At 36.0% G+C, this 16,396-nt stretch overlaps 1 protein-coding gene across 5 annotated transcripts in view; it reads left to right on the forward strand.

Moving 5' to 3' along the window:
* Positions 1-9,864: 9,864 nt before the first annotated feature.
* The window catches only part of ADAM29 (ADAM metallopeptidase domain 29), a 76,365-nt gene continuing 69,833 nt past the window's right edge, over positions 9,865-16,396 (forward strand). For 4 of the 5 annotated variants that reach the window (XM_049631352.1, XM_049631354.1, XM_049631355.1 and 1 more), the window contains exon 1: positions 9,865-9,946. The gene's annotated coding sequence lies outside the window, so the exon portion shown is untranslated. The remainder of the gene's footprint in view (positions 9,947-16,396) is intronic. The other variant, XM_049631353.1, reaches the window with a different exon arrangement.

The following is a 16,396-nucleotide window of genomic DNA, read 5'->3' on the forward strand; positions in this document are numbered from 1 at the left end:
AATAAACCCATTTCAATCCTAGTCAGCTTGACCATACATGAAATTCCTTTTCCAAGATTCCTTTCCCACAAATCTACAACTTCTTAAAATAATCATTCAGGTTTTTCCTGTATTTTTCCTCTTTCTCACTCTGCAGAAAAACAAAAAGCAAAATAGTTATCCTTCATTAGGCCAAATTAGTCTTTTTCCCTTAACAAAAATATGTCCTTAATACTTTTCTTTATCCAAAAAACACAATTTAATTTCCTTACCTACTTTCATATACAGCTTTCTTTTAGCCTTGCTATTCCTAGTAATTTTAATTACATGGATTGATTAGAATTCTTAATGCTTAGAAACTTTAATTTCTATTGAAAAATAAGAAGTAAGCAATTTGGACTGCTGTTACACTAGAATTCTATGGATTTGCAGGTTTATGAATGCATTTCATAATTTCTAGAAGTATATTTTTTCTCATGGTAAATTTATCCATGTGGCACAAGACATGCTTACTGATAAATGAAATATCTTTATTTTCTTTGTAATAAGACACCAAAACTAGATAAACTTGAATTCAAAAGTTTTGTTCATCATTTAACTTAATTTACTATAACTTTAAGTTTTCAGATTACCAAAAAGATTTGGGAAATTATTTTTATTTTTTAATTTTTTTAATGTTTATTTTTGAAAGAGAGAGAGACAGAATGTGAGCAGAGGAAAGACAGAGAGAGAGGAAGACAATCTAAAGCAGTCTTCAGATTCTATCTTAAATTAGATACAGTTAAAAGTTTAGAGCCTTATCTTACTGGGTTTCATCTGAATTATAAAAATTAGAGCTAAAACTGGATTAGGTAACCACATTTTTTTTCTTTTTAAAAAATTTATCTAAGAGGGTTGAAATCAAGAGTAGGACACTCAATTTACTGAGCCACCAGATGCCCCAGGCTTTTTTGGTAAAATTTTGTCACAAAGTATTTGTCATGTTCGAACCAAGTAATGTTAGAACTTTCGTTATTCTCTGCAATATTCTGTAAATATTACAGAAGGTTATTGGGCAGCATCAAACATCATCATGAGACAGTTTGAGATAGCTAGTATGTTTTAGCTTTTGAGGAGAGTTTGCTGTTTTCAATAAATCCTTTTCAAACAGAATTCAGAGCGAGCAACTTCCTTTATATATCAAGTATATCATAACTACTGAGGGCTGTTGATTTCATTTTATTTTATTTAGAAAAAATTTTTAACGTTTATTTATTTTTGAGACAGAGAGAGACAGAGCATGAACGGGGGAGGGTCAGAGAGAGAGGGAGACACAGAATCTGAAACAGGCTCCAGGCTCTGAGCTGTCACCACAGAGCCCGACGCAGGGCTTGAACTCACGGACTGCGAGATTCTGACCTGAGCGGAAGTCGGCCGCTTAACCGACTGAGCCACCCAGGCGCCCCATGAGGGCTGTTGATTTTAATAGTCAGCTAGGACATTGTTCTGAATATAGTCTTTAAACTAAATAATTGAGTTTCTTTGGATATTACTTTATATACCAGAAGTAAATATTTACTTTTAAATGTGTTGAGATATCTAAAAAATTAGAAAAAAAAAAAAAACCTTTCCTTAATAGTGTGCTGAAATTATGAACAACCTCAAGGCCCATCTAACTGCTCTTAGTAAAGATGTTAATTAATAAAACTGTTGTAAATTGGCCAGCTTATATCAGCGCTGAATAGAATCAACAGGGATTAACACAGCATTTTGTAACACACAAAATTGGCATTAACCAATAAAAACATTGTGATGTTTTGATTAAAGTCTGCTTCCTTTAGCCTAGTTAGAGCTAGCTGTTAGCTCAGTGAGAGTTTGTCCTTACCATTATGTCTCTACCACGTGACAGAATTCGTGATACATAGTACATGGTCAATAAACACTGAATGAATTCAATGTGTATCAGACATGGATTAGCTTCCATTCAGTGGATGAGTAACTATCTTTTGGGGGAAACAAATGGCTTTTTATTTACTAATTTAATTTTGTAATTTGTTTAAGTCATAAAATGGGACTTTTTTTTAGGAAAATTAAGAGGCAACTAAAAATGTCACACAACCATATTAAGAGTATCATGCTAGGCCTTGGCTCTAAGTAACCAAGAGGTAATAAAGAAATGAAGGGGTGCCTTGGTGGCTCATTCGGTTGAGTATCTGACTCTTGATGTTGGCTTAAAATCAAGGATCAGGATCGTGGGATCGAGCCCGGCTTTGGGCTCGCCACTGAGCATGGAGTTTGCGTAAGAGCTCAAGATATGCTCTCTCTCTCTCCGTCTGCCCCTGTACCCTGCTCCTTGCATGCTCTCTCTCTAAAAGAAAAAAAAAAAAATGAAGGAAAAGGAGGACCCCTCAGTAAAGGGACCAATAAAAAAAAAAAAAAAGCCAACAGGCAGCAGCGAAAGAGAGCACCTAGAGATAAAAGAGAATTGTTAAAAATTGTTCCTTGGGAATTATAAAATAAAGTCATAATTGATGTTTAAAAAAACACATTATAGTGCAAACCATAAGTTCACTTTTTTTTCACCGTGTAAACTGGAACAAATCACACGGTTTTTATGTTCAAAGTACTTCCATAACTCTTTCTCCTGTATCTTTAACTTTGTCAAGGAATTTAGGATTTAACAGAACTTTGCTGGTTAGCTACGAGAACAACTACTTCCTTGCTACACAGTGACAAAAGAAGAGACTCCAGTGTCTCCAAAGTGTTTATTGGTAGTACACAGTGCTGTCTAAAAGTTTTCACTGAGTGTTCAGGCTTCTTCTGCAGCAAAATGTCAATTCAATGGGAAAGATCATAGAAAAAGAGTATGAGTGGGCAACAAAGTGGCAGATGAGTTTCAATAACTGCAAAACACTGCATTTTGGTAAAAATAATTTTTAAAGTGCTCCATATTGATCGAAGGAGCCGAGCAATACAATGTGACCCAACAGAAGACGTGTGACTGTAGATCACGTCCAAGAGATTCTGGCCAGAGTGAGCCATTCAACAAAAAACGGCATGACAATTGCTTCTGCATCAAAAAAATTCAATCACATGTGGTACAAGACACCAAACCCCAATCTGGCATTGTATGTGGAACTCTGATAGTTAATCAAAAGTACATATACTGATATTGAAAAAAATTAAAAGGATAGAGAAATGGAGTTGTGGAGTATATTAATGTAAGAATAGACCAACATTTGTTATTTATTTCTGGTTTAATAAAAAAAAAGTCTGAAAATAGGTATAATGAAAATTGATAAACTCATCAAAGATGTAGAGTAAAATGCTTTTCCTTTCTACCTCTTTCACTTCTAGTCTGCTCACAACCCTTTGTAATTGGCTTAAATTCCTGTCATTCTAATACAGTGGATGCGGCCTTATCTTGATATTACTCAGCTTCTCAGAAAAATTTGATATAGTCCCCAGATCTCCTCTTGAAACATCTTTTTTTTCTTTTTAATATAATTTATTGTCAAATTGGCTAACATACAGCGTGTAAAGTGTGCTCTTGGTTTTGGTGGTAGATTCCTGTGGTTGAAACACCTTTAATTCTAGTGACACAAGACTTAGCTGATTTCCCTTCTTCTCCATCTCTTGCTGGATTTCCCTCTTCTATTTGATTTCTTCGTATTAGAATTCCCCAAGATTCCTAATGAGACACCTTCTCGGCAACCACATAGTCTTTGTGCAATGTCATCTAGTCCTCAAGACCAAGACTTTCAAATTTATGTTTTTGGGCCTGATCTCCCAACTGAGATCTGGAATCATATTTTGTCAGACTCCTTGACATACCCTCTTCGATATAGGTTGGGTCTTAAAAAAAAAAAAAAAAGCTAACAAGTCCAGAAACACAACTGTTAACTACCTTCCCCATCCCTGCCAATTGTTTCTTCTCTTGATCACCTTTCAGACAATGGCACCGTCTAATATCCCAAACTTAAAAGATATTTCTGGTTCTCTTTCTCTCGACCCCAACATAAAACCCATCAGCAAATTCAGTTAATTTTACTTTCAGTAGACTCTAAATTCCATTGCTTCTCACGATCGTTACAAATAGTACGTAGTGTAACATTATCACCTAGAACATTATAATAGCTTTTTAACTGGTCTATCCACTCTCATGTAACAACAGTGTTATCTAGTCTTTCCAGAATAATGAATAATGACAGAGTGAGGGGAAAATATATCATAAAAATGATAGAGCTTTTAAAAATATAAATGAAGTAATTTCACGCTCCTTCCTAAAAGAAACAGGATAAAACCTCCAATGTTACTTACAATCAAAGTAATTCCTTTTACCATGGCCTACCAGTTCCTACCAAATCTGGCTTCTGCTTATTTCGAGGCTTACTTTGTATCTGTCCTCCTGTTCACTATACTCTAGTCAAATCACCTTTTTTTCTGTTTTCAGAATATGTTATTTCCAACACAGTGTCATATTACATGTTTTTCCTCTTGTCCCAAAAGTTCTTCATGAAGATCTTTGCATTACAGCATTACAGTATTGCATTCAGGTAATGGCTCAAATGTAATAGTGGGCTTTACTGGGCACTCAATTTTAACTAGTACAAATACTCAGTTCTGGGACATGTTATATCAAATATTTAATTAAGGGTATTATTTTTTATAGCATTTATTTCCACTTAAATTATCTTTTTATTCATTTATTTTCTACAAGTTTGTTCTCTCTGTAAGTAACTTATTTTTCTCATTCACTGTCCTGCCCCACATAACTACAACCATTTGGGCTCTTTTAGTATTTACCTAGTAAATATTGTGAATATGCTCTTCAAAAAAATAAATGGTGTTATTTAGGAAATCATACCATTCCTGAACTAACAGCTATTTCTGGTTATTTGAGAGGCATTTTTTTTAGAGAATAGTGTATATTTATATGATGATATGTTATCACAATATTAATAAGCAAATATTGAAATAAAAAGTATTATTTCAATAAGTAATTGAAATAATAGGATGCTCATTTAGAGAAATTATAGAAGACTTTCTAAAACTTAATTTAAAATAAATGTTTTAGGTTAATAATAAGGCTGTATTTTCTTGACATATGATAAAATTCAGTTTATTCAAATGTATTTAAGAAATGATTCTTCATTGAAAAGACCTATAGATTAGAAAGCATACCTGTGACATAGAACTCATTTGAATTAGAATTTGTAAATAAACACTAATGGTGACAGACATAAAATAATAAAGCTTAAATGTTTTACATTTCTCTCCATATTTTGTAAGCTCATTATATAACTCAAAAGTTTCTTTATCTTTGCTCACACATTAAAATCATTCTAGATGATGTTATTACTCTGCAATACTTTGCAAACTATTGAACTACTGCAATAAGTAAATTAAAGGTAAGGAAAGTAAAAAATAGATTATAAACTTTCAATAAATGCTACTCTTTCACATTTACATTTATAATTATTCAACTTCATTATAAAAATCTTTAACTTCACAAATTTGTCTCTTATCACTGCAGATGAAAAACTATTCCCTGTGATGACTACTACAGTTTTCATGGTAGCAAAATTTTGGTTAATTACTTATGCTCACGAAATATCTGCTGAGACCTTCTATTACAGGGACCAAAATATTTTTGCTATTTCAAAATACATGATCACATGTATTTTGTGCACATGTAAATATGTGTGTAAAATAATTGCCAAGATACTGAGTCAGGTTAGTGCCATCAAGTCATGTTGGAGCTTATGCTTTTTCATACTCCCACTTATGTACGGGGTGAAGGCTCTGTTCTCTGTTACCTAGGAGCTGTGAGCTTTATTATTTCAGCTGTCCATGTGGAGCTGTCAATATAGGAAGGAAGTGAAAGTTATTACTTTAAATGATCCATGGTCAATACGCAAAAATGTTGTTCTTAGAAAACCTACACTTTAAGATAAAATAGAAGAAGAATTCATATATGGCTGCCCCAACAAACAAAACAGGATGATCTTTGGCCAATTAGAGTCTATAAGAGCAGTGTCTTGGCCTCAGTATTTTGATTGATCCTCAGCAATGAATGTACTCGGGACTTTACAGTTCCCTGATAGTAACCAAGCATTTCTCCTGCCAGGGAGATTTAGGCCAGGCCAGATCCTTTTATTACTGCTATGTGCAACACCTCTTCTCAGTTTAACTCCATCTCTTTCCTTCCCCAGTTGAGAGGCTCTCTAATGCTCAAATATGGTTTGAAAGTAAAAAAAAAAAAAAAATTCTGAATATTAATTGTTGCTGTACAATCTTATTTCTCCATAAAGTGAAATCTGAGTTGATCTGTGAGAAATGACCCTGCTAAATAATAAACTTAAGAGTTAGCAGGTGCAAATCAATTGGGAGGAAGAGATGGAAACAGATAGAATGTAAAATTGGGTCATGGAAGTGAATTGTTGGAGTTGCTACTGAATAAGAGATGCACCGCTCATTGTAGGCCTCGTCATTCTGCTTGTGATCATTCTGGACATTTATGTTTTTATTTTTTGAAGGATTTGAATATTTTCAATACTGAGGATGACTTTCAGTTACAGGAAGAGAATTGTCTTTTGTTTTTTTTGTGTGTGTTTTTTTTTATTTATTAAGATAATGATAACTGAGCACTGATGCATTAATTGAATTGTGACAAAAAAAACTGTGTTCCTCTGAAGTTTCATCTTCCTGTAGGATACACACTGTGAATTTTTAACACAAAAATAATTTAACACAAGCACATTTTATCTAGAATTTAAATGAGGATTTGTTGGGGTGCCTGGGTGGCTCAGTCAGTTAAGCGGCCGACTTTGGCTCAGGTCATGATCTCATGGTCCGTGAGTTCGAGCCCCGCGTCGGGCTCTGTGCTGACAGCTCAGAGCCTGAAGCCTGTTTCAGATTCTGTGTCTCCCTCTCTCTGACCCTCCCCTGTTCATGCTCTGTCTCTCCCTGTCTCAAAAATAAATGTTAAAAATAATAAAAATAATTTTTTTAAATAAATGAGGATTTGTTTCAACTAAGTTGGTAACACAAGATGCACGTTAAATTTTTTTTTTAATGTTTATTTCTGAGGCAGAGAGAGACAGAGCATGAGTGGGGGAGGGGCAGAGAGAGAGGGAGACACAGAATCCGAAGCAGGCTCCAGGCTCTGAGCTGTCAGCACAGAGCCTGAGGCAGGGCTCGAACCCACAAACTGTGAGATCATGACCTGAGCTGAAGTCAGACGTTTAACTGACTGAGCCATCCAGGTGCCCCAAGATACACATTTTAAATAAACTATACTTCTCACTATACTCAGTGTTATTCTGGGCCGTATATTATAACAAAGAAGGAACTTTGTATAAACCATATCATTTAATATCATAACAGTATTAACTAAAATGATATTTGGCCTCATAAATATCCCCTAGCTTCACAAACCAACATTGGACATGATTTGATAATTTGAGATAGATGATCTCCCTCACACACACCCACACACACACACATTTATGTTTCCCTTTGACTTTTTATATAAGCTTGTGGGCTGGTCAAGTTTGAGAAGTAAAATGGCAGAATTTAGTTCCTTTGAGGACTACTTCTTAGACTTTGAATTATTTAAGAAAAAGGAAATATAAACCTATTTGGATTACTATGTGTTTAACCTGAGAATAACCTCCAAACCACCAAATAAACCAGAGATTGACTTACAGGTTTGTAGATATTTATATATGGATACAGATGTATATAAATTCACCGGTAGGATCAGTGGGAATAGCTTTCAGTGCCTTGCCTATGATTTTAACCTGGAATGGCATTTTCCTTTCTGATATGAATATATATTATTGAGGTTAGGATCTTAGTCAAACTCTTAGTTTTATAGTGCTATTAATTTTAAAAGTTGATTTATTATATGGCCAGATATTCTCATAATAGGACCACTGTTGACAAATTATCCACAACCAAACATGAACCACAGAATTAAAGCATAAAATTATTATTGCTAGTTCCATCTAAACAAAGCAATAGCTTTTGAAATTAGTGTTGTGAGTCATATAATAAAAGACACACGAGTTATTGTTTTGACTTATAAGCATTTTGTTCATAAAAACTGATTACAATAATTATGCAAAAATGGAAATAGGAGCTTAGCATTTAGCTTTATTTTCTAATTAACTCTATGATTTATTATATCACCCAACTCTCTTACACAGCTGGTGGTCAAGGAATTTCCAGAGAAAATGGCTTTGTTTAAGACACAGGGTTGGAGGGGTGCCTGGATGGTTCAGTCTGTTAAGCCTTTGGCTCTTGTTTTCTGCTCAGGTCATGATCTCATGGTTCGTGTGATGGAGCCTTGCATCAGGCTCATGGAGCCTACTTGGGATTCTCTGTCTGCCCCTTTGCCATTACTCATGCTCTCTCTCCTTCCCTCTCTCTCTCAAAATAAATAAGTAAACTTAAAAAAAAGACACAGTATTGAAAAACACTTTAGATTTACTTCAACCAAAATGGTAGGAAAACTGCATACAAAAACAGCTCCTGGGTTCTGATGTCATATCAGAAATGTGGAGAATTGGATAGTGTTCCCTCTTACTTTACAATAAGAAAAACACCTTGAAAAACTACAAGTTCACAATGTTCCCATCAGATAATGAAAGCTGCAAAGGGAAAAAAAAATTAAAATAAAATCAGGAATGTTGGAAGCACTCTCAGGGAGAAACAAGATCCAGGAATTTGCTTACTTGAGACATAAAATATTGAACGGAGCGTAAGCTGGTAAAAAGGATCAGCTAGAAGATTTTAACTGATTGCTAACATCCGGGTGCGGGTGAGCATGAAAGCTGTAAGCCACATGGGACAAATATGTTCACACGCCTTTATAAGCTTTTCCTCCACACACCCCAACAGATACATACAGAGATGATTGGAGATGAGATATATATATTTTTCTTTTTTCTTAAGAAAGCTTCCCTGATGGTGCTGTCTGGGGAGTGAAAAAGCATGCACTGACTAATGGTCACCTAGTCTCATCTTCTCCGTTTCCTTCTGGAAGCAAAGCCTTAATATGCAAAACCTGTTGCCTGAGGGTACAGGTGGGAACCCAATGCAGTTGTGAGAGAATAAGGCCCTTACCCAAGGGCAAAACACATACTCAGCCCAACATTTGCTCTGGAGGAGGGGCATGGACCTTTGTGAAGGCCTCACATCTGGGACTTGTGTTTATATAGTACCTAACTAGAATTGCAGCTTAACCAGAACTTTCGAGAATGACCCCCACCTCTCTAGCTCCTGACCACCACACTAACAAGATTTGAGTAAAAATAAAAGTGGAATATATTTAGGAAAGATGTGAGAGATCTGTTCGGCTGAGCAGCACAGAGTGGAGAATAAATGTGAAATTTCATGTAGGAAAAGAGTAAAGCTAGAATTGACAGTGAAACTATTAAATCCTACTTAGCAAAGGCAGAAGGCTGTCCTTAAAAATCTTTCTTGCAGACTCTTTTTTAATTCATCAATTATATGTACTTTGAACAGAAAGAGTATTAGATAAATAACTGTACTCTGTTAGCTCAGAAATAACAGGGGCAAAAATAAAGGGGGGGGAGCGGGAATTAATGAAGTTTCTCCAAGGGGAAATCAAGTGACCAGTTTTCTTTTACCTCATAGGGTCCAATTTCTCTAAATAGTTAAGGAAATCTTGAAAGTTTTTGATTGATATGCCCTATGACACCTGGCATCTATCCTAACACTTACTCAACTTCTCCCTGGGAGCCAGCAACTATCATACGCTGGGTACCTGTAATAACCATCAAACATTTTGTATGTCCCAGCCCAACTGTTACCATCAGACCTTTAACTGAGAAACATTCTTCCCTCCTTTGTGACATCACATCCACTAACTAAATAGGGTGGTGTAGGGGATTTACTGTAAAACAGATACTCTCCTGATGGCCTACTCCTGAACCTTCCTGAGGACTCTCATAATCAGGTCATAGATAATTTAAACATTGACTTACTTGTATTCTTAATGGAAGTTGAAAGTCTAAGGAGTAATCATATCTCTGGGCATAAATTATGCTGGTTTTCCAACATACTTGGACTGAACCAAATATTCAGACCGAACCCTGCTAACATCTACTTACATCCTTCCCTCTAAAACCAGAAACAAAAAAGCACCAAAATCAATGCAATGAAAATCTAATAGAGAGATTAGTCATTGGATACCTTGTACTTTTCCTTATAATGCTTGTATTGTCTGGGGTAAAAAAAATCCAAAGGTCAGAGATACATATTTATTCAGAATCTCAGCAGTATAAATGTAATAATCATTTCCTACTTACCTATAGTACCAAATCCAAATATTCTCTTATCTTTAGTTTACCATAAGGCTGCATATTTCATAGCTTTAAGTCTGTTTTCTGTTCTTTTAGCATCTTTTTTTTATTCAAAGAGTCATTTCTTTCCTTCCTCCTGGGAAAGCCAAAGTCCTCGACGAGGATTTCAAGAGTATTTTCAATATTTTATTTTTTATCTCATGTATCAATTATCTTTTGTTATACTCTAAAATTCAGTTGAGCTCTGGAACCAATTCTATCTATCTATTTATTGTTTTATCTCTAGTAGGCTATACACTTTCTGAAGAGAAGTTAGTATTTTGTTAAAGTTTATTCTTTGGAACATAATGTATCCCAAAGAGAGGTATTTCTCACTCTTGAAAAATTGTAACACGTCAGAAATTTCCTAGGTTTGTAACTAAGAGATCACACAGATGATTCCTAAGTCTCACTGGAAGGCAATGTGTTCCAAGGGTGTTCATTTCCTATTGCTGCACAATGAATTAGCACAAATGTAGGTGCTTAAATCAACATACACATATGTCACAATGCCCATGGGTCAGAAGTCTAGACAAGGCTAGATGGGCCCTTTGCTCATGACTTTGAGAACTGAAATCAAGACATTAGCTACATTACAGTTCTCTTCTGAAGCTTGAGGTGCTCCTCCCAGCTCATTAGGTTATTGACAGAATTTAGTTCCTTGTGGTTATCGCATTAAGGTCCTCTGCTTTTAAAAGCTGCTGCTACCCACTGGCAGCTCTAAATCCTACTTCTCTTCTTCCAAAGAAGAAGGGAAGCTTATGACTCCTTAAACACTGTTTCTTAAGTATCTAATAGACTTATTAAAACACCCATTAAAAAGTTTATTACAATATCCCTAGACATCTAGATTTAATCGTGTTTGTTAATTAAATCTTAAGATGAAAACCAGAAAATATCAGGCAGGATACATTGTAACAGATCTCAACTCACCACTAGAATATGACTACTTCCCAGAGGCAAAAATATGCCCAAGTGACAGAATTTGTTGTGGTCCCAATAGCTTCCTGGCTAGGTAAAAAGAAGAGGGTTTATATGTACAGTAATAGTAGAAAAACTTTTGGGATGGTTTATCATTTCAGAAAGCTTTAGAGAAAATAAAGTGCTTCACCTAAGAAAGGATCCTAATTTAGAATGGTCAGCAAATTGTAGGCATTTAATAGCTCTAATGGTTTTCAATAAACTGGCTATTTTCAAGATAGAAGTCCCTTCAAAAAGATATTAAAGCAAAAGAAAATGCCCTGGTTAATCATTATGCCAAACAGCCTGTCTTCACCAAAATCTCACTTCTCTCTCTCTCTCCCTCCCTCTCTCTCTCTCTCTCTCTCTCTCTCTCACACACACACACACACATACACACACAGACACACACACATCTATGCAGAAATTCAAAAAGAATATTATGAAATATTATACACTGCCATCCTTTTGTTCCAGAGTTACAAAAAGACATTTATTAATGGCTGCTTGTGACCTCAAATGAAATCTTGAAAAAATTTTACATGTCACTACCCACACATTTAGGACAAATTGCTCACTGTACTCAATCAACATTAGTGAAGAAACAGACTTCATTGCCTATTGTTGATGAGTGATGCCAAAAATGTACGATACTATTGACAAACCTGTGAGGAAATTTTAACCAAAAACAGATCATTGGGTGGTCCCCAATAACTGATATTCAGTTGGCAGTACAAAAGTTTACTGGCTATCATCCAAAAGCTAGACAAGTATGTGTTACCTTGTTAAATGGTTATCTACCTTAAGGTTAGTAGCTGGGGACATCATCCATTTTCTCCCATCACTTTTAACTCTCAAAAGAAGAGTTAAATGAATTCAAGAATGAGATAAACTAGGTGTGCCTGGGTGCCTCAGTTGGTTTAGGGTCTGACTTCGGTTCAGGTCATGATCTCATAGTGAGTTTGAGCACCTCGTGGGGCTCTGTGCTGACAGTCAGGGCCTGGAGCCTGCTTCGGATTCTGCGTCTCCCTCCATCTCTGCCCCTCTTCTGCTTGCACTTTGTCTCTCACTCTCTCTTTCAAAAAAATAAAAAATAAAATAAATGAGATAAACTAGACCTTAATTTTAGGAAGCAAATCCTAACCACTTAAAGGAAATTCTGGATTTTTGTTTTCTGTTGAAGCCTATTCACTTCATTTTTAAATAAAAGAACCTGAAATAGGGTGGATTCTACATGCTGTGGTTCAGAGACTAGACAGTGAGAGCTAGACAATGCCACCAACTCTTGGCCAAAATTATTACTTAATTGGACAGAAGCAGTAGTTCAGAATAGACCCATTTTAGATATAATACTGACTTTTGAGAGTGAATATATGTAATTTTAGGAGAAGACTATAGTGCTTGCAGGCCTAGAGGTTTCTCTGGCATTTTATTTTATTTTATTTTACTTTATTTTATTTTACTTATTTTTATTTATTTATTTTTATTTATTTATTATTTTTTAAATGAAATTTATTGTCAAATTGGTTTCCATACAATACCCAGTGCTCATCCCAACAGGTGCCCTCCTCAATGCCCATCACCCACTTCCCCCTCCCTCCCACCTCCATCAACCCTCAGTTTATTCTTAGTTTCTAAGAGTCTCTTATGATTTGGCTCCCTGCCTCCCTGGTTTTTTTTTCCTTCCCCTCCCCCATGGTCTTCTGTTAAGTTTCTCAGGATCCACATAGGAGTGAAAACGTATGGTATCTGCCTTTCTCTGTATGACTTATTTCACTTAGCATAACACTCCAGTTCCATCCATGTTGCTACAAAGTAGTATTCCATTGTGTATATAAACCACAATTTCTTTATCCATTCATCAGTTGATGGACATTTAGGTTCTTCCCATAGTTTGGCTATTGTTGAAAGTGCTGCTATAAACATTGGGGTACAAGTGCCGCTATGCATCAGTGCTCCTGTATCCCTTGGGTAAATTCCTAGCAGTGCTATTGCTGGGTCACAGGGTAGATCTATTTTTAATTTTTTGAGGAACCTCCACACTGTTTTCCAGAGTGGCTGCACCAGTTTGCATTCCCACCAACAGTGCAAGAGGGTTCCCATTTCTCCACATCCTCTCCAGCATCTATAGCCTCCTGATTTGTTCATTTTAGCCACTCTGATTGGCGAAAGGTGGTATCTCAGTGTGGTTTTAATTTGTATTTCCCTGATGAAGAGTGACATTGAACATCTTTTCATGTGCCTGTTGGCCATCCAGATGTCTTCTTTAGAGAAGTGTCTATTCGTTTTCTGCCCATTTCTTCACTGGATTATTTGTTTTTCAGGTGTGAAGTTTGGTGAGTTCTTTATAGATTTTGGATACTAGCCCTTTGTCCGATATGTCATTTGCAAATATCTTTTCCCATTCCATCAGTTGCCTTTTAGTTTTGTTGGTTGTTTCCTTTGCTGTGCAGAAGCTTTTTATCTTCATAAGGTCCCAATAGCTCATTTTTGCTTTTAATTCCCTTGCCTTTGGAGATGTGTCAAGTAAGAAATTGCTGTAGCTGAGGTCAGAGAGGTCTTTCCTGCTTTCTCCTCCAGGGTTTTGATGCTTTCCTGTCTCACATTCAGGTCCTTTATCCATTTTGAGTTTATTTTTGTGAATGGTGTGAGAAAGTGGTCTAGTTTCAACCTTCTGCATGTTGCCGTCCAGTTCTCCCAGCACCATTTGTTAAAGAGACTGTCTTTTTTCCATTGGATGTTCTTTCCTGCTTTGTCAAAGATGAGTTGGCCATACTTTTGTGGGTCCAGTTCTGGGGTTTCTATTTTATTCCATTGGTCTATATGTCTGTTTTTGTGCCAATACCATGCTGTCTTGATGATTACTGCTTTGTAGTAGAGGCTAAAGTCTGGGATTGTGATGCCTCCCGCTTTGGTCTTCTTCTTTAATATTACTTTGGCCATTTGGGGTCTTTTGTGGTTCCATACAAATTTTACAATTGCTTGCTCTAGCTTCGAGAAGAATGCTGGTGCAATTTTGATTGGGATTGCATTGAATGTGTAGATAGCTTTGGGTAGTATTGACATTTTGACAATATTTATTCTTCCAATCCATGAGCACAGAATGTTTTTCCATTTCTTTATATCTTCTTCAATTTCCTTCATAAGCTTTCTATAGTTTTCAGCATACAGACCTTTTACATCTTTGGTTAGATTTGTTCCTAGGTATTTTATGGTTCTTGGTGCAATTGTGAATGGGATTAGTTTCTTTATTTGTCTTTCTGTTGCTTCATTATTAGTGTATAAGAATGCAACTGATTTCTATACATTAATTTTGTATCCTGCGACTTTGCTGAATTTATGTATCAGTTCTAAAAGACTTTTGGTGGAGTCTATCGGATTTTCCATGTATAATATCATGTCATCTGTAAAGTGTGAAAGCTTGACTTCATATTTGCCAATTTTGATGACTTTGATTTCCTTTTGTTGTCTGATTGCTGATGCTAGAACTTCCAACACTATGTTAAACAACAGCGGTGAGAGTGGACATCCCTGTTGTGTTCCTGATTCAGGGGGAAAGCTCTCAGTTTTTCCCCATTGAGAATGATATTAGCTGTGTGCTTTTCATGAATGGCTTTTATGATGTTTAAGTATGTTCCTTCTATCCCGACTTTCTTGAGGGGTTTTATTAACAAAGGATGCTGAATTTTGTCAAATGCTTTTTCTGCATCGATTGACAGGATCATATGGTTCTGTTCTTTTATTAATGTGATGTATCGCATTGATTGATTTGCTAATGTTGAACCAGCCCTGCAGCCCAGGAATGAATCCCACTTTATCATGGTGAACAATTCTTTTTGTATGCTGTGAATTTGATTTGCTAGTATCTTATTGAGAATTTTTGCATCCATATTCATCAGGGATATTGACCTGTAGTTCTCTTTTTTTGCTGGGTCTCTGTCTGGTTTGGGAATCAAAGTAATGCTGACTTCATAGAACGAGTCTGGAAGTTGTCCTTCCCTTTCTATTTTTTGGGATAGCTTGAGAAGTATAGGTATTATCTCTGCTATAAATGTCTGGTAGAGTTCCCCTGGGAAGTGATCTGGTCCTGGACTCTTATTTGTTGGGAGATTTTTGATAACTGATTCAATTTCTTTGCTGGTTATGGGTCTGTTCAAGTTTTCTATTTCTTGTTGTTTGAGTTTTGGAAGAGTGTGGGTGCTTAGGAATTTGTCCATTTCTTCCTGGTTGTCCAGTTTGTTGGCATATAACTTCTCATAGTATTCCCTGATAATTGCTTGTATTTCTGAGGGATTGGTTGTCATAATTCCATTCTCATTCATGATTTTATCTATTTGGGTCATCTCCCTTTTCTTTTTGAGAAGCCTGGCTAGAGGTTTATCAATTTCGTTTTTCAAAAAACCAACTCTTGGTTTCATTGACCTGCTCTACAGTGTTTTTAGATTCTATGTTGTTTATTTCTGCTCGGATCTTTATTATTTCTCTTCTTCCGCTGGGTTTGGAGTATCTTTGCTGTTCTCCTTGTAGTTCCTTTAGGTGTGCTGTTAGATTTTGTATTTGGGATTTTTCTTGTTTCTTGAGATGGGCCTGGATTGCAAAGTATTTTCCTCTCAGGTCTGCCTTCACTGCATCCCAAAGCATTTGGATGGTTGTATTTTCATTTTCATTTGTTTCCATATATTTTTTAATTTCTTCTCTAATTACCTGGTTGACCCATTCATTCTTTAGTAGGGTGTTCTTTAACATCCATGCTTTTGGAGGGTTTCCAGACTTTTCTCTGTGGTTGATTTTAAGTTCATAGCATTGTGGTCTGAAAGTGTGCATGGTATGATCTCCTTTATACTTATTAAGGGCTGTTTTGTGACCCAGTATGTGACCTATCTTGGAGAATGTTGCATGTGCACTCCAGAAGAAAGTATATTCTGTTGCTTTGGGATGCAGAGTTCTAAATATATCTGTCAAGTCCATCTGATCTAATGTTATCATTCAGGGCCCTTGTTTCTTTATTGATCCTTTGTCTAGATGATCTGTCCATTGTTGTAAGTGGAATATTAAAGTTCCCTGCAATTACCACATTCTTATCAATAAGGTTGCTTATGTTTGGG

Source organism: Panthera uncia, chromosome B1, assembly GCF_023721935.1.
Source record: "Panthera uncia isolate 11264 chromosome B1, Puncia_PCG_1.0, whole genome shotgun sequence".
NCBI lineage: Eukaryota > Metazoa > Chordata > Mammalia > Carnivora > Felidae > Panthera > Panthera uncia.